A 26,413-nucleotide genomic window follows, 5' to 3' on the forward strand; every position below is an offset into this window, starting at 1 on the left:
CAGCGTAAATGGGATGACCAAGAACAAAGGAAAATGTGCTTCCTGGAGACAGATAATGGTATCAAGGTTGTAATTACACTTAGCCAAGTGCTCGCAGATTAATAAATTCCTAAAAAAGCATGTTCTTAAAGTAGGAAATATTTTTTCCCAGTCCTTCCCCCTTAAGCCATTTGAACCTGATGGCAAACACCTGTTGTCGTCTAGCAGCATGAATTAAGCAGGTGTGTGGAAGGCTTCTCTTCAAGTCATCGAGGGGTTCTGCCACTCAGGCTTGGGCTGCTTCTGGGTATCATGGATTATCAGTGTGTGTTCCTTCATTTGTTTATATAAACGGACCAATGGCCGTTGAAACACTTCAGAGCACTTAACTAAAGCAAACACAGCTCTTGAACTTTAAATATCCAACAAGAGGAGCTATTGACAAGTAGGACTTAACTTAGCAAATCTCAATATCATTTGGAAACTTAATACAATCTTCCAGATTTACAAAGAAGGCACACAACCCAGACACTTATCTTAACTTTGGCTCCACATAGAAGATACCATCCTGAGTTGAGACAAGATTCAAAAATAATGCTGCCACATAGCAGTTTCGCTTGGTTCTTTAATTGTTGTTGGAATTGAAGATGAGGCTACCCAATAAGAGAAGGGAAATAGGGTCTTTAGCTTCTATCTTAGGCTTCCTGCTTTTGATTCCCTCCCATTCCTCACTCTCTAAACTCAAAGATATTTCTGAGAGAAATCCTGTGAGGAAAACCTTAGATTAACATCAGGGTACCTGGACTTGCGTCCCAGCATTCCCATCATCTGAAAAACTATGCATAAGTCACAAATCCTCCCTGAGAATCACTTCTCTGAACTGGATGCAAAGACCCTTTCAAATCTAATAGCCAATTGTTCTACTTTTTAAGGAATTTACAATGACAAAATCAATTGATTGATTTACATTAGTAGCTAGAGAAAGAGCGCCATAGTATCATTGCATGTAAGGTTACATAAAATATTCCCAAATGGTGGCAATGGGTTCATTGTGTTGCTTCCTTTACGTCTAGAAAGAAATTGCACATTTCTCTGATGATTTTTAGAAATGTTAATATTATGATGGCATTTTAGATGCTGGAGAGTTATTCTATGTATTCCCCTTTGGAATTCCATAATCTTACTTTAGTTATTGCTTGGATATGGCTTTGCTTTAGTGCCAGGAGGAAAAACACAAAAGAGATCACATTACCTTTAAGAAATTTAAATCACTTAATCTTATTTCCAGGCTGACCAATAAGTTGGATTCCAGTTCTTCCCAACTGTTAGGTTTTCTAATTCAACAGACTTGTTTATCTTCTCTTCTTGAATGTTAGAGCCACCAGGTTTCTGGTGGGAATGTAAGCTGTCTTTACAGGATTCAAGGCATTAGACTAAAACAAAATTTTCAGGGAAATCTGAAACTTCTACTGGCTACTGGCCTATGATTTTATATATAGTGCAAAAAGCATTAAAATAATATTCACAACTTTTGCTACTGATCAACTGTCTTCCATTACAATGAAAGACAAGTCTACTTCATATGCACCTTTTACAACACACATCTGGCTGGAATCCATGGAGATAAGTTTCCAACTATAAGATGTTTCTCTTGTTTATCTCTTTTTTTGACAAAACCATATGCACATCTAACAAGGGAGCAGAGTCCAGAAAAGTTGGAAAATGACATTCATCCCTCTTCCCACTCCCTGCATTCCTCAAGAACTGTCATTTTAGGGAATAATGCCCAATGTCTTGTCAAGTGCCTCTCTCTGTTTTAAGCTTCTTCTCCTTTTTACATTTATTATTATTATTTTTTTTTATTTTTCACAAAGCCTGGATCAGAGAGGGTGTGAATTACTGAATGAGAAAACCTTAGGCACAGATCCTACAGGGAACAGCTTTTGAAACTCTCCAACATACTAACTCATAAATGGGTTTTAATGCATAAAAAGGCTGAGTAATTTAAATGTTTAGAAAAGAAAACAGTCTTTCCTAGAGTTTATGAAGTGCTAAGCCTATTTCTTATAATGATTAACTGTTATTCATCCTTTCAAACACGAGCATCTTAGAGCATATGCTCTGGAGAAGGAAGGAATGTTGAAGACACACGCCAAATTACCGAACTAGTGTCTCACTGCGACGGACTTGTAGCACATTTTTGTGAAGTTGGGGAAGTAACAAACCATGAACCCTGCTGAGATGGCTGTCTACCTGCCCTGCCTTACGAAATGAAGAATAAATGTTTTAATATTCAATATCAATATCAATATTTAATATTCAATATTAATATCAACATCAGATATTCAATATCTGTCTGCATGTGGTTCTGCATGATTGTACTTGGTCAGGAAGGAGGTCAGTGGCCTGTAGAATGTGCCACTGAGGTCTGTTCTTTTTTTGTTTGTTTGTTTGTTTTTTGGCTGCATTGGGTCTTCGTTGCTGCACATGGGCTTTCTTTAGATGTGGCGAGCGGGGGCTACTCTTCGTTGTGGTGCACAGGCTTCTCATTGTGGTGGCTTCTCTTGTTGCGGAGCATGGGCTCTAGGCACACGGGCTTCAGTAGTTGTGGCATGTGGGCTCAGTAGTTGTGGCTCATGGGCTCTAGAGCACAGGCTCAGTAGTTATGGCACATGGGTTTAGTTGCTCCATGTCATGTGGGATCTTCCCGGACCAGGGACCGAACCCATGTCCCCTACATTGGCAGGCAGATTCTTAACCACTGCGCCACCAGGGAAGTCCCCAGAGGTCTGTTCTTGATAACTTGATACATCTGCCTCTCTTTGTCATCAGGTTCTGACCCCACACCATGACAATTATGAGAGTAACGGGCAGAAAACGTGGGCATTGTTATCTCTCCATGTCAGTTCTGAAAGCGCTGGGCCCAGAGACAAATCCTTGTAGTACATTCTTCCTGCCCCTTCAGGCAAGGTTTGGATGGCGAAATCTCTGGCCTGAGCCTCAGAACAGTACGTGGACTGAGCACCATCACTACTGCTTCTATATCTCGGTATGGCTTAGATGTTCTCCTTGTAAAAAGAAAACAGTAAAATGTGGACAATAGTACCCATGTTGGGTGGTTGTCAGCGTCCAATAGGATAATGCAGGCAAAGATATATTGCAAGGAGCTCTACAAATTCCCTCTAATGTTTTTCAGCGGGTAATCAGACCTCTGAATTTTTTAGTGACATTTCAGAGACTCCAAGAAGGAAGGGACAGCCTGAAAATCTGGGATGGTGCATCCTAAGTTACATTTAATGCAAAAGACAAATAAGCTAATAAATGCATTTGGTTCCTACTGATGCTGGAAGTGTGCATAGTGGGTAGAGCTAAGCAACCCTGGATTCAAATCTAGTCTCTGCCACCGAACAGCCGTATGACTTCAGCAAGGTGGCTTACACTCTATCAAGCATTTCAGAAGGAGAAGGACTTAAAGTAACAGGACTCCTTGGCATCAGCATCTTAACAAGGACTCTCTGGAAATGTAATGATACGGTATCATCAGCCCAGTACTGAACGGGTACATAGTCTAGGCAGATAGGCCTCCCAACTACATCCTAAGTCCTCAGATTTAAGCTGGATCCATTAGCCCCTCTGTGGCAAAACCTTCCCAGCCAATGAAGCCAACCCCCTGTCTGAGTTGAAGTGTCAATCAATGTCGATTCTATAGCATCCAGTTGGGAATATAAACTCTCACTCAAGTTTCTTACATTTCCTTCGCTAACAAAACTAGGGGAACAGCAAGATTTACCTAAATATTCTCATATGCTGAGATGTAAAGGGAGGACAGGTGGAGTGAATTTGAATTTACGCTCAGTTCTAATGACAAGGTGCCCAAGTCACCTGGATCCCAGGAAATGTGAAAGGAAAACACAAACACAAGCTTAGAGACAGACAGACAGTGTGCAATCAGTAAGGGTACGCACACTGGCTAAGGGTACGATTCTAATACAATACATTTATCTGGACTTGTAAACAAATAGTACCCTGAAATGTAGTATCAGAATCAAAAGTACAGTGTGGACTTATGCGTGCTGGCACACCTTCTGACCTTGAGTTTTAAGTACTAGCTGTGTGATCTGGGCTTACCGGCCACATCGAGTACAGTTTACCCCCTGGCTCAGAAGTCAAGAGAGGTGATAAGCAGAGGTTAGTGATAATAATGCTATTATACTATTAGAACATTATTGGATATCATGTGAAAATTGTTTTATAAACATTTCCCGATTTAATTTCATCCTTATACTAATAAGCCTTTGGGTTTGATATTACTGATCCCATTTTACGAAGTAGGAAACTGAAGGTAAGAGGCCTAATGTTGCTGAAGCCAAGGGCCTTGTTCTTAATTTTAGTCCATACTCACATAAATTCAAGTTTCAGATTGGATCCCAGAGTCCTTAGTAGAATGACACTGTCATTGCTTCTGATTCTCAGAAAGGAACTTGAAACTGTTCCTCCAAAATTTTCCATGCTTTGGTTCCAAAAGGACTTGGAAAGTTCTGCTATCATCAACTGACTAAGTAGATACTTTATAGAGTCTGCAATCACGCAGAATTTTCATGGGAGTTCCTCTCTCGTTCCCAGCTATACCAGAAGGAGAGTGATCCTGACTGATCTCTCACAGACACTGACATTGCAGTATTGACTGCTTCAAAACTGAAAGAAAAATAGATCTCAGATTTACAGGTTGTGACCATAGAAAAAGCCTGGAAGAATTACTTATCTTAAATGATAACAGTGTATAGCTCTGTATATTAATGGAATGGTGGTGATTTTCATTTTCTCCTTTAGATTTGTCTGTATTCTTAAAATATTTTACAACAGACATGCTTTACTTTGTTACTGAAAAAATATGTTGAGAATAACATGGTGATATACTGGTCTGATGATTTTATTTAAAACAATGTCTCTAAAATATTCTCTCTTACAGTACAGTCATCTTATTTTGTTCTGGGTTTTAAAACTTATTAAAATGTTATTAGGGGACTTCCCTGGTGGCGCAGTGGTTAAGACTCCGTGCTCCCAATGCAGGGGGCCCAGTTTCGATCCCTGGTCAGGGAACTAGATCCCACGTGCAGGCCGCAACTAAAAGTTTGCATGCCACAACTAAGGAGCGGGAGAGCCGCAACTAAGGAGTCTGCGAGCCGTAACTAGGGAGCTCGCCTGCCACAACTAAAACCTGGTGCAACCAAATAAATAAATAAAAGAATAATTTTAAAAAATGTGATCAGTAGTTATACTGTACAGATCTTCCTTGATTTTACAATGAGTTTACATCCCAATAGATAAGTTGAAAATATTGTTAACTCGAAAATGCATTTAATACACCTAACCTACCAAACATCATGGCTTAGCCTACCTTAAACGTGCTTACATTAGCCTACAGTTGGGCAAAATCATTTAACACAAAGCCTATTTCATAATAAAATGTTGAATATCTCATGTAATGTATTGTAAACTGTACTGAAAGTGAAAAACAGAATGGTTGTCTGGGTCCAGAATGGTTGTCACATGTTCACCCATGTGATCGTATGGCTGACTGGCAGTTGCAATGCCCAGTGTCATCAGAGAGCACTGCCCGCACATCGCTACCCCAGGAAAGGATCCAAATTCAAAATCTGAAGCACAGTTTCTGCTGAATGCGTATCGCTTTTACCCCATGGTGAAGTCGAGAAACTATAAGTCAAACCATCTTAAGTCAGGGACTGTCTGCATTTATTCGATGCCCTCTGGCTTGCCCTCTAGCATCTGACAGTAACTGAGAGAAGCTCTGATAAAACCCTAGCTCTGTCCCTCTCTACCTGCATGACCTGGAGTAATTTAACCTCTCTATTTCCTCACCTATAAAACAGGAATAATAACACCTATCTCGTTGCATTGAGGTGACGTTTCTTAAAATTCTCTAGGCTTCCATAATTTTTCTTCCCTCTTGATAAATATAGAACTTATTTCATATAAGTCATTTGACACTTAGACTTTCTTAAATTGACTTTATATGTATGATCCTATTTCACCAATTGGTCAAATGAATAAATGAATGAAAGTGTATCCAACTGTGTACACAGGGTTGGATGTGTGGAGTGTATGAAAGGACACCCATCATCAAGTAGGATCTAATAGCTCCATATAAATAACTACAGTACAAGTTCAATGCTAAGGGAAATTGGCAAAGTGTATGGTTAATTCCAAAGAGAACCAGAAGCCAGAAAGACTTCAGGTATAAGGTGGTATTTGAGTAGGGCCTTGAAAGATGAGCAGACTCTCATAGGCTGGAAATTGGGGACATGATGAAGAAAAATTAAGAACTTTCTAATTCTCTTTACATCTCTTGCTCTTAGTATTGTGCTTACACACATCATTTTTCACTGTTTGGTGGTTCACTGTTCTCCGCTTAAAACATAATCCTTTCCTGGTTGAAATTAGCAATGACCAAATATCTCACATGCTCAAGAAAGAACCAGAGCTTAAATTTGGGGGCTGTTTCCCAGAGGGAGGAGAGCTGGTGTGGAAACTGAGACCTTCAGAGCCCTCTTAGCTACGAAGAAAATGGATTCCTGTGACACATGACAGCAGTGCACTTACAAAGCCAACTTTTGATACATGTTCTGCAAATTTAAGGATTGAAAGCCGTTGTGTTTTTGTTTGCTCTCGTTGTGTTTTCACAGAAGGAAGGTATGCAGAGGCAAACAGAGACCACATTACCTGACCTATATTTCCACATCTGCCAGGCGGGGATGCTAAATAGTACCTACATCAGAGGGTTATTATCCGGAGTGCATAGCAATAGTAAAAGCTTCATAAATGTTTAAAACAAAGGCAAATTAAAAATCACATTATTAGAACACACGCCCTCTTAACAAAATTATCTAATTATTCTTGGGGGCGCACACACACGCGCGCACACACACACACACGCGTATCAAGCTCTTTTCCTTAATATTTTAGAGCTTGCTTGTTGTCTCTACATGTGTTAGAATTTGTATTTTCTATAAGTAGAAAACCTAGCCACAAGGCATTAACCCCCAAAAGACAACGGGTCATTAAAAAAAAGTTATTTAAAAAATTTTTTCATGTCTAATTAACAGATGAAACCAAAGGCTATATTTCAGTGACCAGGAACTTCCTGTGTTTTCAGTGATGCTGGACCCCATATGTGAAGAACGATGTCCTTTCACCAGTGGCACATCTTTTAGCCCATCATCTTAGTCTACATTGTTTTTATAACAGTTGATCATGGTACATAGCTCAGTTAACATTTGTCAATTCACTAGTATCTCAAAGCTCTATGCTTAGGGATACAAATGCAGTGTTAAGGGTCATCTTGGGGAATATGACCAGAGAAGGGGCTCAGATCCTGTGAAAGATAGGAAAAACAGTGGGATATAGGGACATAGGTATATGCTTAAATGACACTTGTTTCACTCTTTTATTTTAGAAGAAGATGAAGCTATCTCAGTAAATGTGCTTTGCATTGACAGAATGGCTGTGGAATTCAATGTACAATCAACAGCCTCTTGGTATTATTAACTTGCAAAGTTTATTCTTTCTCCAATAGTATAACCATTTCTCAAAGAGCCCCAGAGCTCCTGCCACGCTGAAGGGTGTCTCTGAACATATATGCAAACGTGAGAAGAAATCGCTGAGGATGGAGGGGTTAGGCTGCTGTTCATTATCATCATCATCATCATCATCATCACCATCATCATCATCACCATCATCATCATCATCACCATCATCACCATCATCATCATCACCATCACCATCATCACCATCATCACCATCATCATCATCATCATCACCATCATCACCATCATCATCATCACCATCATCATCATAACAGGACCATTGACTGGCCACTAACCAGACACTGCACTAAATTCTTTCAGAGATGTTTTCATTTAATTCCTTAGAGCTACACTATTCCCATTTTACTGGTGAGGAAAATGAGACATAACAAGGTCAAGTAACAAGTTTAAGAAGCTCGGAACTAATAAGCAAGGAAGTCAGGATTCCTCCAAAACGCCTGGTTCTTAACCATTCTACTTCACAGCCTTCTCACCTTTGAGAGGATTTACGGGATGAAGCAGTGGCTAAAATAGCAGCCAGCTCCATGACGGCACACCCTGTGGCATCAGCAAAGGCCTCAAAAAGGCCATGTTTTGAAATGAAAGCCTTCACGTGCCCACAGCAAACACACCGACACACGCACGCTCGGGAATTTTATTCGCATTTTCTCCTCGCTGAAACTCTGGACGCCACACGACAATGTATTCATCGCCAGGTGCCGTTAGGGCCCGGCTCACTTCAAGTGTCACCAGTTCCGGGCACATTAATAACATAGTTAATATGAAGGGTTTAGAGCCTCCCCATCGGTGACAAATATGACTCAGCCAAATTTCCTGACCACCGAAGCCACGGAGGGACAATTTGGTAGATTTCATCCACAGTTCTAATTATGTTCCTGTCAAGTGGAGAACGAAGTAATCCATAACTGGGGGGGGGGGGGGGTGGTCGCAAACAGTGGCACAGAAGAGCAATTTATGCCCCAGACACGGGGCCCTTTCTGTAGTTGCTATGCACAAGGCTTGACTAAGTGGGTTCAAAAAGGAATTGATTGGGGAAAACACAGCCCTCTCGCGTGGAGAGGCTTGTCAGGCGGAAGCTTATGCGGAGTTAGAAGGAAATGAGTTCTAGGAAGTCTTGTTTATCCAAGCAACCGGAGTTCAGGGCTCTCGGCAGCCTTAGAACTGCAGGTTGTAAGACACAGGATCCTGGCTCCAAGCCTCTCTCGGACTCTTCAAACTGCTTGATTTGAGCCGCATCTCTGGAGAGGATTTGCGGGCAGACTTTTTCAAGTGCGACAGGAGGGAAGCTGAAGAGGGTGAACCAATGAGCAGTCGACTTACGGAATAGATTTTTTAAAAATAACAGTTCAGTCTTCAGAGAGCATCATCGTCAGAGATACAGGGATATCGTTAGAAGGAAAAAAAAAAGGACCCTTTTACGAAGCTATAAATAATGTGCTAATGGAATGTGCAAAGGAATTGTTAGGAACAGTAAACAAACGTCGCAATACCCCCGTGCACGCTCTCCCGCCTCCCACAACGAAACTATGAGACCGATAATTAGAGAAGAGTGGGGGGAGGAGAGAAAGGAAAGGGGTGGGAGGGGAGGCTGGGGGAGGGGACGCATCACGCAATTTTGAGTGATTTTCCACTGCCCTCCATATTGGAATGCAGCTCCTGTTCCCTCCAACTGGGTAATTTTATACATGGCATTCTTATTAACTATTTCAAAGCGGGGAGGGGAGAAGGAGGAAGAGTGATGTGTCTGCTGCCTTTTTTTTTTTTTTTTTTCTTTCCAAGAGTTAAGGCTGGTAACGTTAGCAGCTGCTTGGTTATTATTACCTATCAGTTGTTAATTAAAATAAAATGAAGCTTCTTAAACCTCAACACCGTATTGCAAATTATGCAAAAGACACAACTAATTGCATTATTAGCAAAAGTTACATTTAAAAATAGCTCCACATAAAGAACTAAAATTATCTAATCTGAACTTGCCTTTACCAAATGAAGCCTGAGGAGACAGAACTCTGGGGAAAACAAGGGTTTTTCTGCCTCATTCAACAAGGAGAGAGAGAGAAAAAGACTTAAATTTTATTACTAAACAATAACAGAAACAGTAAAGACATCTGAAATTACCTAAGGTAAACTATTAGGTAACAAATTTAGATCATTCTCACCCAGTACACACGTAATACACATTTGGATATAGTTAATTCTGGGTCATGCACAGACAATTTTCCAGGCAATGAATTTAGGAAAACCAGGACTAATTATTATTGCTAAGACCTTCCTGGGTTTTTAAATGTAGGACCTGGTCAGAGATGGGGTAGAAATAAGCCCAATATGATGAGAAAGATATTTGCTATTCAGTGGGCACTTATCTGAGAAATACATATACACATTTTTTAAAGTTAGAAGACTGATCCACTGTTCTTTTTTCCCAGGTTGCTTCTACCCTTCGCCTGGGGGGTCAGCCGAGAGCTGCCAGTGTCTGCAAATGATTCTTTGTACTTAATTTTGCTACATGGAGACCAAGGTGTACACAGGGCCCTTGGGGCTCTCTCACGCTGCATAAGTGGCAATAAACGAACGCAAAACAAGACGGTGCATTCGTCTCTATAAGCAAGAACCGTGAAATCGCTCTTTTGATATCCTTGTGCATTTAATATCATTTTGATTTCCCCCCCTTATTTGTAAAGCTACCACCATCTCTACTCAAGAACAGGGGCTCCTTTAGCAAAAAAGTGAAACACCATACAGAAAAAGAACAATTATGGGGAATTCCTTCTTGCTCAACATTGAAACTCCTAAGCTGAATGGAAAGTTCCTTTCGACTGTTAGTTTTGGCCAGGATCCTACCGTAGGTGGAAAACACAAGCATCATTCTCCTAATCCAGGAGAGAGAGAGAAGTTTCCTACTGAAATGTCATCCTGCTTCAGGGTCAAGTATAGAACCCTTTGCATAAACAGCCGGGGCCTGAGGAGCAACTGACAACTCCTGGAATGAAAGCCCACAAGCTGATCTGGTAAAATGGTCATATTAACTAATAGAGTAAATTATCCCATCTGATGGTGTACCCCAACATACCAAAGTCTGGGGAAGACAAGTCTATTTCAGTTCATTATACTTTTTCCTAGTTCCTTCACCGCTATCTTCACTTTCTAATGTAATTTCACTTTTTCCCTGTAGGTCACCCACCATGATTCAAGAGAGGAGGGGCAGGACTGAATGACTGAAAGGCCATCACTGCACTAACACAGAGACAATAGTGTCCACATATTCCTGATTCTTCACCACTTTGCTCTGAAGCCTCACAACTGACTGGCCCAGAATTCTTCACTAACCTCAAGCAATGCCGTGCATAGAGTGAGTGCTCCAAAAACTGACCTTTTGCAGGGAAAGGGGCAGCAATTGAAGGGCAGTGGTGAGGCAGCACCAGATCACAAGGGGTCAAGGAGCAGGTTGTGACGACTCTATGGAGATCCGGTCCCGGAAACATTTTATGAGAAAGTTGATGGTGAAGGAAATGAGAAAAGCCAGGCAGCTATCCGAGCAGTTATCAAGGTGTTGGGAAAGTTGTTTGTTTGCTTTTTTTTCCCCTACAGTAGGAAAGGCGTTGTTGGCGGTGGAAGAATCCAGCATGTTGGAGAGACTAACTAATGGAGTTGAATCTTAGAAAACATAGCAAGGACCAGGATCAGCTTAGGCAGAAAGACGCTTCTCACCAGAGATGGGAGAGGAGAAAAGCTGCCTGAAGCTCTGATTAACTTGACAATGGAAAAGAGTGGCAAGATGAAGTGAGGGACAACTTCTAGTCTTTTAAAAGAAGTACCTGAGCTACCAGTAACAGGAGTCATGTAAAAGGTCAAAGCTCAAAAAATATAAGGCGGTGATACTTACAACATTTAATGAGAGAATGTAGCTAAAGAAATTCTTTGATGTCTTGCAAACAAAATAACTACTTGATTTATTGAAGTGTCTACTTTTTATCCCATTGTTCTAGAATCATGTGGCTTTAGCTCAATTGAGTCACATTGTTTCAAACAGGAGAGTTTTTTTTAAAAAATGTGCATGCTCAATTATGTATTTGCCTCCCAAACAAGTGTAATATTCTGGGAGTTCTATGTCCTGCTTATACAGAGTGAAGGAAGCAGCCAATGTTGCTATTTTAACAAAAATCTGGATTGGAATATTAGAAATAAATTTTTATCGCCAGACTGATTTTCAAACCTAACAAAAATAATGAAGGTATCTGGTAAGTTTGTGATAACATGAAACCCCAACTCAGACGTACTAACAGCAAATCATTTTAGAAACAAAAAACTTCCTCATCCTGTAGTTTACTTTATTGTGACTATGCCTGTGAGCTTTGCATGGCAAGAATCAGTTCTGTTAGTCTCTCCAATAAGTGAACTTGAGGCCAGGGAGAATACAATGGAATAAGAAAATTAGGTTCCTCTCTCTCCAGTGAGTTAAAACCCATCAGCAGTAAGTCATTGAATTTAACTGCACATCCCTTATTATTTTATTTTCCTTTTTTACTGTTTTTATTTCTACAATCACAGGCCAAGCAAGCCCATAATCTCCCATCAGGAGACTGGCACCAGCACAACGGGACAACCAGCCAGGCAGCAGGAAGGCAGGTGGTCTTCCTCCTTGGCCCTTTCTGTTGTATAAAAGGGGCTTGGCATGGAGTGGTTTAACAATGGCCACCAACCATTTCTTATTTTTTTCTGAGCAATCATCAATATCAAAAAAGTCTCAAGGGCTGCGGTGGTTCCGTGACACACCGTGGCAGCAGAGTTAGCTCAGCAGGCAAACGTTTTGGCTAATCTGAAATCCTCGTGCAGCCGAATCGAACATGACAAGACGATGGCAAAAAAGAGAGGCTATTATCTCCAACGAGAGCTGGTAGATGGCTGAAGTTGGTTTGAGTGGCAGAGATAGAATAGGGGGAGAGAAGAGAAATAACTAAGAATGATAATCCCAGATAACACAGGCTGCTAGATACACAGGTACACACATACACACACACACACACACACACACACTCAGAGAAGAAAAGGCAAATGCTTCCAAGCTTTAGTGCTGGGCAGATCAAGCATGAGACCACCTCCTAATAAGAAGAAATACCAAATAAACTACTCTATGACAAAGCATTGGTCCAGCCCTCAAGTAAAGATACATTTAACTTTGAAGGGACTTCCCTGGTGGTTCAGTGGTTGAGAATCCACCGGCCAATGCAGGGAACACGGGTTTGAGCCCTGGTCCGGGAAGATCCCACATGCCGTGGAGCAACTAAGCCCGTGCGCCGCAAGTACTGAGCCTGCGCTCTAGAGCCCGCGAGCCACAACTACTGAGCCCGCATGCCGCAACTACTGAAGCCCACGCACCGGGAGCCCGTGCTCCACAACAAGAGAGGCCACCACAATGAGAAGCCCGCGCACTGCAACGAAGAGTAGCCCCCGGTCGCCACAACTAGAGAAAGCCCGCGTGCAGCAACGAATACCCAACAAAGCCATAAATAAATAAATAAATAAATAAATAAATTTTTTAAAGATACATTTTACTTTGAAAACAGTAACCCTTTCCATAGACATCTCTGATTTTTAGAATACTAAAACTGCCATTTCCTGCTTGAATGAATGTGCTGATGTCTAATCACCATTACTGGGGGAATCGGTGATTGAAGACTGGCAAATCCCGGGGTAAGCCAATGATGGGTTTGTGCCTTGGACCCAAAGGTTCCCTCTAGTCACCAGGTGGTCAAGAGAATTTGATATTGTGGGCTGAGGAATCATCCTGAGAGGCAACAGGAAGCTAAAAAGCAGGCTGATGGGGTCCTCAGCCATGAACTTCGACCGCAGCATCCAGCACGGTGGGCACCAACGAGAGGAAACATGACCTGTGGGATGGGCTGGGAGCTGTCCTTTGTAAGACTCACAATTTTAAAAGTGCTGAGATGAATTTTTGTCTAACAGTTATGGGCGCAGACTTCTTAGAAAGTAGGTTACAAGGTCAGCCGGCTTCCAGAAACTTTACATTGCAGGGATATTTTTTTTTTTTCATATAGGGAGAGTAGATATAGGTGGCATATGGCTAAAAGCCCTACTACAACCCAGGCTTGGGAGATGAGCTTTTTTTAAGTCTGTTTCCCCAAAATTATCTCTTCATTTAATTGTACCTGAGAAGGCATGAAATGAAGACCAAAGCCACTTCTACAGCTAGCTTTTGCTTTTTTTCTATACCCACCGATGAAACACCTTTCTCCTTCCTTGGACCTGCCTCCTATCTGAGCCCCTGAAATCAGATATGGAAAAGAAAGAATGAGCTCATTTCCCATTTATTCATATCATAATTACTCATTGTCATCAGATGAAAATTGGTTCTGATTCCGGTAATGGATGAAAGAAGCAGTGGTATGACATCAACAATTGGTTTGTTTTTCAATCTACAGAACTGCTGTCTTTAGTATATGAAGATCATACCACTAACTAACAATCAGCACATGTACACTCTCATTTTTCTCCTCAGTTTTGATAATGACTTTGAAACCCTGACACCTCCTTTTTCTGATAACACTGCAACTAGAGGCACACGTTGTTAAGACGTTGAACGCATTTTAGAAGAATACTGTGACATTACTAAAAAAGAATGACTGGCCTAGACAGGGGTAGAATACATGACTTTGGCCTCAATTCACCGTGCTCTAACCACCTACGTTTACTGTAAACAGCATTTCCTTAAGGTTGAAATAATTGGTAAACAGTTATAGTTATCACCAACTGATCCAAAATTGAATGGGTAGCCTCTTTGTTAAAGGGTATCGTGGATCTTTAAATTAAATAGGATTTTTTTCTAATTTCTGGAGAAGGGGCAATAGGAGGAGAAGAAGTAGGGAGGGGAGAGAGAGAGAGAGACGGAGATGGAGACGGGGATGGGGATGGGGATGGAGATGATGGGGATGGGGATGGAGATAGAGATAGAGATAGGGATAGAGATAAAGGGAGAGGGAGAGGAAGTGGAAGAAACAGACGCTCAGGGTAGACTCCCATCAATGGCCTCCCAGCAGTCCTTTCCCCCTCTTAGGAGTCTAAGAGCACAGAAACAGTCCTGTCTTCAGGGTAAACATCTCAGTCTTTAACTCAGGGGCTAGCAGTCTGGTCGACGCTGGTTTGCACACTGTGCTTGTCCTGGGGGATTCTAGAGGAATTCAATCAGGAAGGAAAGTGTAGAGGTCCATAACACTGGGCAAAAACAGCTGCCAGCTTCATTTAGGATGGAATTTTAACATGAAGGAACAAGGTCTGGGAGCATTTTGCTGCCCCACTTTGGAGAGCAGCTAAAAAGAATGCCTCCTCAGGACAGTGGAAGGCCAGGTGGAAACCTGAAACAATTAGACTGGTAGCTTATGGCAGTTTCACTTTATCATGCTCACACCTCTTAACTCCCTGCAGGGGCATATGTGCTCATAGCTTGGAATAAAAACCAAAAAGGCAGGGGTCTGGTTCTAACATAAAACCTTTGGGAAATGCACAAGCTAGTTTATCCAGGTTCAACAAGTAGTGCAAATCTAACTTTTTTTTTTAAATTAATCTTTATATTTTCAAATGAAAAACAAGAAGAAAATATCTGGGCTTAGAATGGTACAGACGATTTTTTACAAAAGGAACATATTTCTCATATTGAGGTCCAGTTTTCATATCTAGTTTTCATTTTTCAAACTTAAATTAAGAAACCCTCTTAATATAAAATAGATTTTTGGCCATTAAAGAGAATAAAATTAATTTGTCTGGAAGCTCATTGCCAGATTGAACGAAGTAAAGCCAGAAGATATTTTTCTCCACTATTCATACTGGCAAGAATGACTAAAACAGAACACCCCACAAGCAAAGATAATTCTTGATGTAGGACAGTCTTGCTTAGGAAATCTATGCCATAACCCTATCCATGGGGCCCAGTTCTATGTAAGGTCGTGACTTCCCCCATCCATCCTGCGCTTGCATGGCGCTCACTGTCAAGGGATCCCGTTAGGAAAGGGCCACGTGGAAGTCTGAAATGAAAGCTGTCGCAAAGGGACACCAGGGCAACTATGGCTGAGATTCTATTTGTCTTCGGAGCATCAGAAGCCAGCAGAGTACTCTGTCACAAATTCCACTTCTCTCTCCAACCCTCAGTATCCTTAAAGCGAGAGGCAGATGGACTTCCTGCCTGGAGATGCAGCACCAACCCAACTGTCACCTAGGACTCCAATTACGTGTATGTGATGCGCTTACAAGATAACCCAGGCAGAGACTAAACTGTCCATTTTACCAGTTGTAAATGGTTTTCATAGGAAGACGTGCATCTTTATCTATCCATTGACGAGAAAGCACTACTACTAATCCAAGAAGCAAAGTGCTATGGATTTGACATTGTATTTATCCCGTAAAACTTTGAAGACGTAAAAGCTGGCTGAAGACTGCTTTATTGCCTCATGTGCCAGATGTGAGCTAACATACACAAATGCAGGGGTGGTATTCTTCTTTGACCTGGTGGAATTTCATAAAAACCCACTCAACTGGAATCCAGACTTTATACCTGTGAAATATGCACCATCAAAAAACCATGCTAGTGAACAAACACTAGTAGTGATTCATTCTTCTTTCTTTCCGCCTTGAAAGGAATAAAATTACCTTGTCCTCAACTCATGATGACCAGGCGGTCAAACAGACCACCTCATTGCTTCACAGCTTAAACAAGGATGAAAAGAGGAGACAGATGAGACAGGCTGTTCTCCTGTTTTTAAATTTTTGTTTCCATGCATCTTTTCAACCCTGTCCTGACAAAAGGACCTATTAAGAAATAAAGTTGTGTTTTGTTCTGTTTTTCCTGAGTTTTATGAATCTTTTTTTTTTTTTTGCAACAATAACAGGAAAAGCAGGGAGTTTCAAAATTGTGATTTTATTAACGAATGGAAGATCACCTTTTTCAACAGGGCTTTACAAAACGTTCCATCAGCGGTGTGAGGCAGGTCGGAGAGACCAACTTTTCCAAGGTATTAAATTAAAAGATGTTGAATTAAGTTAAATGCCCCACACTGAATTGACATTTCCCCTTTTTTAATGCAAGCTAAGATTGATGAAAAATACCACTTATCTACATTAAGGGTCAAAATCTCTAGCAAAAGGAGCTTCTGGTTCAACACGTCAGAGCAGAGTCAGTCTTCCATAATCCAGGGACCAGGACGCGGATCACATTCTGATGATCCAATTAATGGTGGGATACTTTGCAATCATCTAGCAAGCAAGGCCCCTAACAGATTGTGGGGCTGTAACATCAATTTCTTAAGTGCATTTAAAGGATTACAAATGTTAGTCCTGGCTTGAGATTGAAACACCTATTGAGGTGCTCTGAACCACATTACTGTAATTGGGTACCTTAAATTAATGCCATTTCTTCTGATGGGTGAGTTGAATACATTGGAATTAAGAGTTCTTTCAGCGGTATGTCACTTTCCCATTCTTTCTTCCTTTTTTGTTTCCTTGCAACATAAATCCAAATTGAAATAACTCTTTTTAAATCCAGATAGATTTAATTACAGCCCTCAGGAATCCAAGTATTGTCCTAATTTTACCTCACACACTGTTTGGGTGCTTTCTCCTTTGGCTTGTTATCTTAATATGCAGTGCTTAGGAGATGAAACTACAATTATTTTCTTAATAAAACTAAGGGAATGAGGGGAGGGGAAAAAGGAGAGGAAGAGTCCTTCTGCTTCTTCCTTCCAGCCAGATGAACCTCTTTAAGAACACAGAGGATACACCTGAAATTGATCACAAGCCTGGGGTATTAAGACACAGATCCTCCCTAAATCTTTCATTCTTTCTCAGGTCAGTTTAAGTAAAAGTTCTGATAAGGGGAGAACTGGATAACTGGGCATTGTCTGAATATTTTAAATGCTAAAATAAATACGGGAACCATCTTTTTTTATCTCTACTAAGTCACTCAACTTAGGGGAAATCGCATGGCATCACTCCGTGGCTCCAAACCACCCCAGACTTGCTTATGATAAAGTGAATAAAATCTGCACTTCTCACCTTAGTCTAAAAGGCTGACACACTCTACCCTGCTCAATCTGATGCCATATTCGACCTCTCTCCTATGCACGGAGCTCTGGCCTCATGGCCCTTCTCCCTGTCATCCAAACACACCAAGCTCCTCTTCCCCTCCATTAAAGCCTGCTCGCTGCTTGGAAACTCTACTCTGAAACATTGCCCTAACTTTCTCCAGGTTTCTACTCACCTACGAACTTACAGGTTTGTATTGTGTTACTATGTATTGTACTACTCTGGCTCTGTCATAAAATAACACTCAGGCGTTCCATCCTACTCAAGTCATATGCTCTCTCTCATCCTGCTTTACCTTTCTTCATAGCATAGTGTGTGTGTGTGTGTGTGTGTGTGCACAAATAGTAATATATGCACCATGCATGTATGCATGCACACACATACACACACACACAAACAAATGACAACTCCAAACAAGCAGGGACTTCGTTTCATTCACTACTATAGCCCAAGTGACCAGACAGTACCTGGCACAATTAAATATTTGTTTAGTTGAATGAAACTGAATTTTTGCATGGTTGATTCTGCTTCCTTATTCCCAGCTCAGATCAAATGTTTTCACCACAGAAGACGCCCCAGATGACTCTTAACTAAAGTAGGACTTTCCCAGCCCATCCTCAGAGTCACTAGCTTATTACCTTGTTTTATCATCTTCCTATCACTTATCAATATCTGAAATAGTATATGCATGCATACATGTATGTATGTACATGTTTATTGTCTATTTCCCTATCCTATTACTCAAGGATAAGAGGGCAGAACAATGTTCTTCTGTCTTGTTCACCTTGGTGTCTTCAGTGCTAAGAATAGCATTTGGCACGTAGAAGCAGTGCCATAAATATTTGCTAAATGTGAATGAATTTAATTCAACCAAAGATAGTCAAATATGCAAGAGCCTTTATCAGAATAGGGTCACAGGTGATGCACATTTTCTTCACCTAATGTTACTAGCAATGCAATAAAGAATCTAATATAAGGATAACATTCATATAGTGTAATTTATTCCACCCCCTATAGAAAGACCAAGTTGGTTACGGTAGTTGTCATCAGCTTTGGTGGGGAGACAAAGAAAGACTGGAAAAAAAAAAGTCTGACTCAGCAAAGCTGATTCTGGGCAAAATTGGGAAATAGGTGATGCCTGTCAGAGCTGCTTCCGATCTTCTGTTCTGTGCTGTTTCCCTGCTTCTAAACTGTACTGCTCCCCTTACTCTACCCCAAAGCACCCAGTGGCCTCCTCTCAGTAACTAACTCAAGTTTTCCCCTTCCCCTAAAACACTCCACTTCTGGAACTTTCTGACTCATCCTTGTGCGTCTCCAAAAACATCCAAGTTCAGGTATCACATTCTCTCAAGTCTCTACTCTTAGACTTAAGCTAATCTGATAAATTTCTGGATGTAAAAAGCAACAGCAGGCACTAGTAGTGAACATGACCCCATTCTCCTGGGAAAGTGATGTGCCTTCCACCTGGGGTGTCTCTGCTCCTCCCTGCTCTGGGAGGACGGAGATGGAAACCGGGTTTCCACTGTTCCGAGAAGGAAACAATCTAAGGCAGGATTCCCCGTGCCTCTTCTTTTCTTTTCTTTCCTTCCTTTCTCTTCCTTCCTTTCCCTCCCTCCCTCCGTCCCTCCCTCCCTCCCTTCCTTCCTTTTACCATAATCATTTAGACTTTTTTTATTCCTGACAGTAAAAGAAACTTTATTTCAAAAATACAGCAGAAAATTTAGATCATATACAAAGAAAAAAAATTTAATTACCCATAATGTTACCATCCCTAAATAACTAATTGGTGGTTTGTTTGCATTTAGTCTATTCTCTTTGGACATCTTTACATAGTTAATATCTTATTTTAGATACAGTTTACAAGCCTACTTTTTCCCACTTACTGTACCATGAAACTATTTCCATGTCTTCAGATTCTTGAGAAACATTTGGGCACCACAGAATATTTAGAACAGAGTATCTCGCTAGAGGGATGTATTGCCATTTAGTTAACAATGCTCTATAATAAAATATACTTCTGTTTATAAACAAGGAAACAATAAACATATGTCTTTGTCTTGAGGGGTTAGCAAACTTTTCCTGTAAAGGGCCAGATAGTCAATATTTTAGGTTTTTCAAGATATATGGTCACTATTCAATTCCACTCCAGTTATAGGCAATATGCAGATAAATGGCTGTGACTGTATTCCAATAAAACTTTATTTACAAAAATAGGCATTGGACAGGATTTGGTCCCAGGACAGTGGTTTCCCATCCCAACCTGTGATCTAGAGCTCTGATGCTTTCTCAGGATTTCTCAGGAATAACTGAGTCAAAAAAGGGTGTGAACACCTATCACAGATTTTTTTACACCCACTGGTGATCTCCAATATGGTTTCTTGCTTGATTTTTCACAATAGCAAAATTATTTATTTAGTAATTTAAGGGAGTCCTCACCCAATTAACAATCCTCAAAAAGGAGAGAAACTGAGGCTCAGATAAGGCTGAGCTTGGGTCTTCAGTTTCATTTGACAATCTCTTTATGCAATTGTCTTCAAAGATAGACCTTCTATGGGAATGTAAGTTGGTGCAGTCACTGCGCAAAACAGTATGGAGGTTCCTCAGAAAACTAAAAATAGAATCACCATATGATCCAACAATACCACTCCTGGGCATATATCCAGACAAAGCTCTAATTCAGAAAGATACATGTACCCCTATGTTCATAGCACTATTTACAATAGCCAAGACATGGAAACAACCTAAATCTCTATCGACAGAGGAATGGATGAAGAAGATATGGTATATATATACAATGCAATACTATTCACCATAAATAAGAATGAAATAGTGCCCTTTGCAGCTACATGGATGGACCTAGAGACTATGATACTGAGTAAAGTAAATCAGAAAGAGAAAGACAAATACCGTATAATATCACTTATATGTGGAATCTAAATTATGAAACAAATGAACTTACCTATGAAACATAAACAGACACACAGACATAGAGAACAGACTTGTGGTTGCCAAGGGGGAGGTGATGTGGGGGAGGGGTGGATTGGGAGTTTGGGGTTAGCAGATGCAAACTATTATATATGGAATGGATAAACAACAAGGTCCTACTGTACAGTACAGGGAACTATATTCAACACCCTGGGATAAGCCATGATGGAAAAGAATATAAAAAAAGAATGTATATATGTGTACAACTGAGTCACTTTGCTGTACAGCAGAGATTAACACAACATTGTAAATCAACTATGCTTCAATAAAAAGATAAAATTAAAAAATACAGATCTTGGGGAGGCCTTTGAGATAGCGGAGGAGTAAGACGTGGAGATCACCTTCCTCCCCACAAATACATCAGAAATACATCTACATGTGGAACAACTCCTACAGAACACCTACTGAATGCTGGCAGAAGACCTCAGACCTCCCAAAATGCAAGAAACTCCCCATGTACCTGGGTAGGGCAAAAGAAAAAAGAAAAAACAAGACAAAAGAATAGGGACGGGACCTGCACCAGTGGGAGGGAGCCGTGAAGGAGGAAAGGTTTCCACACACTAGGAAACGCCTTCGCAGGCAGAGACTGCGGGTGGCGGGGTCGGGGGGAGCTTTGGAGCCACGAGGAGAGCGCAGCAACAGGGGTGCAGAGGGCAAAGCGGAGAGATTCCCGCACAGAGGATCGGTGCCAACCAGCACTCACCAGCCCGAGAGGCTTGTCTGCTCACCCGCCAGGGCGGGCAGGGGCTAGGAGCTGAGGGTTGGGCTTCGGAGGTCAGACCCCAGGGAGAGGACTGGGGTTGGCTGCGTGAACACAGCCTGAAGGGGGCTACTGCGCCACAGCTAGCCGGGAGGGAGTCTGGGAAAAAGTCTGGAACTGCCTAAGAGGCAAGAGACCATTGTTTCCGGGTGCGCGAGGAGAAGGGATTCAGAGCACTGCCTAAAAGAGCTCCAGAGATGGGCGCGAGCTGCGGCTATCAGCGTAGATGCCAGAGATGGGCATGAGACGCTAAGGCTGCTGCTGCAGCCACCAAGAAGCCTGTGTGCAAGCACAGGTCACTATTCACACGTCCCCTACCGGGAGCATGTGCAGCTCACCACTGCCAGGGTCCTGTGATCCAGGGACAACTTCCCCGGGAGAACACACGGCGCACCCCAGGCTGTTGCAATGTCACGCTGGCCTCTGCTGCCACAGGCTCGCCCCGCATCCATACCCCTCCCTCCCCCCGGCCTGAGTGAGCCAGAGCCCCCTAATCAGCTACTACTTTAACCCCGTACTGTCTGGGTGTGGAACAGACGTCCTCAGTTGACCTACACGCAGAGGTGGGGCCAAATCCAAAGCTGAACCCCAGGAGCTATGCGAACAAAGAAAATAAAGAGAAATCTCTCCCAGCAGCCTCAGGAGGAGCGAATTAAATCTCCACAATCAACTTGATGTACCTGCATCTGTGGAATACCTGAATAGACAACGAATCATCCCAAATTGAGGAGGTGGACTTTGGGAGCAACTATAGACTTGGGGTTTGCTTTCTGCATCTAATTTGTTTCTGGTTTTATGTTTATCTTAGTTTAGTATTTAGAGCTTATTATCATTGGTATATTTGTTCATTGATTTGGTTGCTCTCTTCTTTTTTAAAAATATATATATATATATTTTTTCTTTTTTTCTTTTTCTGAGTGTGTATGTGTATGCTTCTTTCTGTGATTCTGCCTGTATAGTTCTGCTTTTGCCATTTGTCCTCGGGTTCTGACTGTCCTTTTTTTCTTTTATATATATATAGTTTTCAGCGGTTGTTATCATTGGTGGATTTGTTTTTTTGGTTTCGTTGCTCTCTTATTTCCTTCTCTTTTTCTATTACTTTTTTATTTTTAATAATTTTTTCTATTTTAATAATTTTATTTATTTATTTTCTCCTTCTTTCTTTTTTTTTTTTTCTTGCCTTTTCTTCTGAACCATGCGGCTGACAGGGCCTTTGTGCTCTGGCCGGGTGCCAGGCCTGAACCTCTGAGCTGGGAGAGCTGAGTTCAGGATATTGGTCCACCAGGAACCTCCTGGCACCACGTAATATCAAACAGCAAAGGCTCTCCCAGAGATCGCCATCTCAATGATAACACCCAGCTCCACTCAATGACCAGCAAGCTACAGTGCTGGACACCCTATGCCAAACAACTAGCAAGACAGGAACACAACCCCACCCATTAGCAGAGAGGCTGCCTAAAATCATAATAAGTTCACAGACACCCCAAAACACACCACACGACGTGGCCCACCAGAAAGACAAGATCCAGCCTCATCCACCAGAACACAGGCACCAGTCCCCTCCACCAGGAAGCCTACACAACCCACTGAACAAACCTTAGCCACAGGGGACAGACACCAAAAACAATGGGAACTACGACGTGCAGCCTGTGAAAAGGAGACCCCAAACACAGTAAGTTAAGAAAAATGCAAAGACAGAGAAATACACAGCAGATGAAGGAGAAAGGTAAAAACTCACAAGAATAAACAAATGAAGAGGAAATACGCAGTCTACCTGAAAAAGAATTCAGAGAAATGATAGTAAAGATGATCCAAAAACTTGTAAATAGAATGGAGAAAATACAAGAAACGTTTAACAAGGACCTAGAAGAACTAAAGAGCAAACAAACAATGATGAACAAGACAATAAATGAAATTTAAAATTCTCTAGAGGAATCAATAGCAGAATAATGGAGGCAGAAGAAGGGATAAGTGACCTGGAAGATAAAATAGTAGAAATAACTACCACAGAGCAGAATAAAGAAAAAAGAATGAAAAGAATTGAGGACAATCTCGGAGACCTCTGGGACAATATTAAATGCACCAACATTCAAATTATAGGGGTCCAGAAGAAGAAGAGAAAAAAAAAGGGACTGAGAAAATATTTGAAGAGATTATAGTTGAAAACTTCCCTAATATGGGAAAGGAAATAGTCAATCAAGTCCAGGAAGCACAGAGAGTCCCATACAGGATATATCCAAGGAGAAACATGCCAAGACACATGTTAATCAAACTATCAAAAATTAAAATACAAAGAAAAAATATTAAAAAGCAGGAAGGGAAAAGCAACAATTAACATACAAGGTAATCCCCATAAGGTTAACAGCTGATCTTTCAGCAGAAACTCTGCAAGCCAGAAGGGACTGGCAGGACATATTTAAAGTGATGAAAGGGAAAAATCTACAACCAAGTTTACTCTACCCAGCAAGGATCTCATTCAGATTTGATGGAGAAACTAAAACCTTTACAGACAAGCAAAAGCTAAGAGAATTGAGCACCACCAAACCACCTCTACAACAAATGCTAAAGGAACTTCTCTAGGCAGGAAACACAAGAGAAGGAAAAGACTTATAATAACAAACCCAAAGCAATTAAGAAAATGGTAATAGGAACATACATATCGATAACTACCTTAAATGTAAATGGATTAAATGCTCCAACCAAAAGACATAGACTGGCTGAATGGATACAAAAACAAGACCCATATATATGCTGTCTACAAGACACCTACTTCAGACCTAGGAACACATACAGACTGAAAGTGAGGGGATGGAAAAAGATATTCCATGCAAATGGAAATCAAAAGAAAGCTGTAGTAGCAACTCTCATATCAGACAAAATAGACTTTAAAATAAAGAAAAGAGACAAAGAAGGACACTACAGAATGATCAAGGGATCAATCCAAGAAGAAGATATAACAATTATAAATATTTATGCACTCAACACAGGAGCACCTCAATACATAAGGCAAATGCTAACAGCCATAAAAGGAGAAATTGACAGTAACACAACCATAGTAGGGGACTTTAACACCCCACTTTTACCAAGGGACAGATCATCCAAAATAAAAATAAATAAGGAAACACAAGCTTTAAATGATACATTAAACAAGAGATGGACTTAATTGATATTTATAGGACATTCCATCCAAAAGCAGCAGATTACGCTTTCTTCTAAAGTGCTCATGGAACACTCTCCAGGATATATCATATCTTGGGTCACAAATCAAGCCTTGGTAAATTTAAGAAAACTGAAATCGTATCAAGTATCTTTTCTAACCATAATGCTATGAGACTAGATATCAATTACAGGAAAAAAATCTGTAATAAATACAAATACATGGAGGCTAAACAATACACTACTAAATAACCAAGAGATCACTGAAGAAATCAAAGAGGAAATCAAAAATACCTAGAAAGAAATGACAATGAAAACATGATGACCCAAAAACTATGGGATGCTGCAAAAGCAGTTCTAAGAGGGAAGTTTATAGCAATACAATCCTACCTCAAGAAACAAGAAACATCTCAAATAAACAACCTAACCTTACACCTAAAGCAATTAGAGAAAGAAGAACAAAAAAACCCTAAAGTTAACAGAAGGAAAGAAATCATAAAGATCAGATCAGAAATAAATGAATAAGAAATGAAGGAAACAATAGCAAAGATCAGTAAAACTAAAAGCTGGTTCTTTGAGAAGATAAACAAAATTGATAAGCCATTAGCCAGACTCAATAAGAAAAAAAGGGAGAAGACTCAGATCAATAGAATTAGAAATGAAAAAGACGTAACAACTGACACTGCAGAAATACAAAGGATCATGAGAGATCACTACAAGCAACTCTACGCCAATAAAATGGACAACCTGGAAGAAATGGACAAATTCTTAGAAAAGCACAACCTTCTGAGACTGAACCGGGAAGGAATAGAAAATATAAACAGACCAATCACAAGCACTGAAATTGAGACTGTGATTAAAAATTTTCCAACAAACAAAAGCCCAGGACCAGGTGGCTTCACAGGCGAATTCTATCAAACATTTAGAGAAGAGCTAACACCTATCCTTCTCAAACGCTTTCAAAATATTGCAGAGCGAGGAACACTCCCAAACTCATTCTACGAGGCCACCATCACCCTGATACCAAAACCAGACAAAGATGTCACAAAGAAAGAAAACTACAGGCCAATATCACTGATGAACATAGATGCAAAAATCCTCAACAAAATACTAGCAAACAGAATCCAACAGCACATTAAAAGGATCATACACCATGATCAAGTGGGGTTTATCCCAGGAATGCAAGGATTCTTCAATAAACACAAATCAATCAATGTGATACACCATATTAACAAACTGAAGGAGAAAAACCATATGATCATCTCAATAGATGCAGAAAAAGCTTTCGATAAAATTCATCACCCAGGGGCTTCCCTGGTGGCGCGGTGGTTGAGAATCTGCCTGCTAATGCAGGGGACACGGGTTCAAGCCCTGGTCTAGGAAGATCCCACATGCCACAGAGCAGCTAGGCCCGTGAGCCACAATTACTGAGCCTGCGTGTCTGGAGCCTGTGCTCCGCAACAAGAGAGGCCGTGATAGTGAGAGGCCTGCGCACCGCGATGAAGAGTGGCCCCCGCTTGCCACAACTAGAGAAAGCCCTCGCACAGAAACGAAGACCCAACACAGCCATAAATAAATAAATAAATAAATAACATAAAAATTAAAAAAAAAAAAATTCATCACCCATTTATGATAAAAACTCTCCAGAAAGCAGGCATAGAGGGAACTTACCTCAACATAATAAAGGCAATATATGACAAACCCACAGCCAACATCGTTCTCAATGGTGAAAAACAGAAGCCATTTCCACTAAGATCAAGAACAAGACAAGGTTGCCCACTCTCACCACTATTATTCAACATAGTTTTGGAAGTTTTAGCCA

The 26,413-nt window shown here is 41.0% G+C and overlaps 1 protein-coding gene across 7 annotated transcripts in view; it reads right to left on the bottom strand.

The window, feature by feature from the left end:
• The window catches only part of ESRRG (estrogen related receptor gamma), a 636,910-nt gene that overhangs the window by 318,069 nt on the left and 292,428 nt on the right, over positions 1–26,413 (bottom strand). The window contains exon 1 of one of the 7 annotated variants that reach the window (XM_082394899.1): positions 8,813–8,818. The exons of the other annotated variants lie outside the window; for them this stretch is intronic. The gene's annotated coding sequence lies outside the window, so the exon portion shown is untranslated. Of the gene's footprint in view, positions 1–8,812; positions 8,819–26,413 lie in introns of those variants that run through there. 7 annotated transcript variants of the gene reach the window in all.

The sequence above is a fragment of the Balaenoptera borealis genome (genome assembly GCF_965194805.1).
Source record: "Balaenoptera borealis genome assembly, chromosome: 1".
NCBI classification, from domain to species: Eukaryota; Metazoa; Chordata; class Mammalia; order Artiodactyla; family Balaenopteridae; genus Balaenoptera; species Balaenoptera borealis.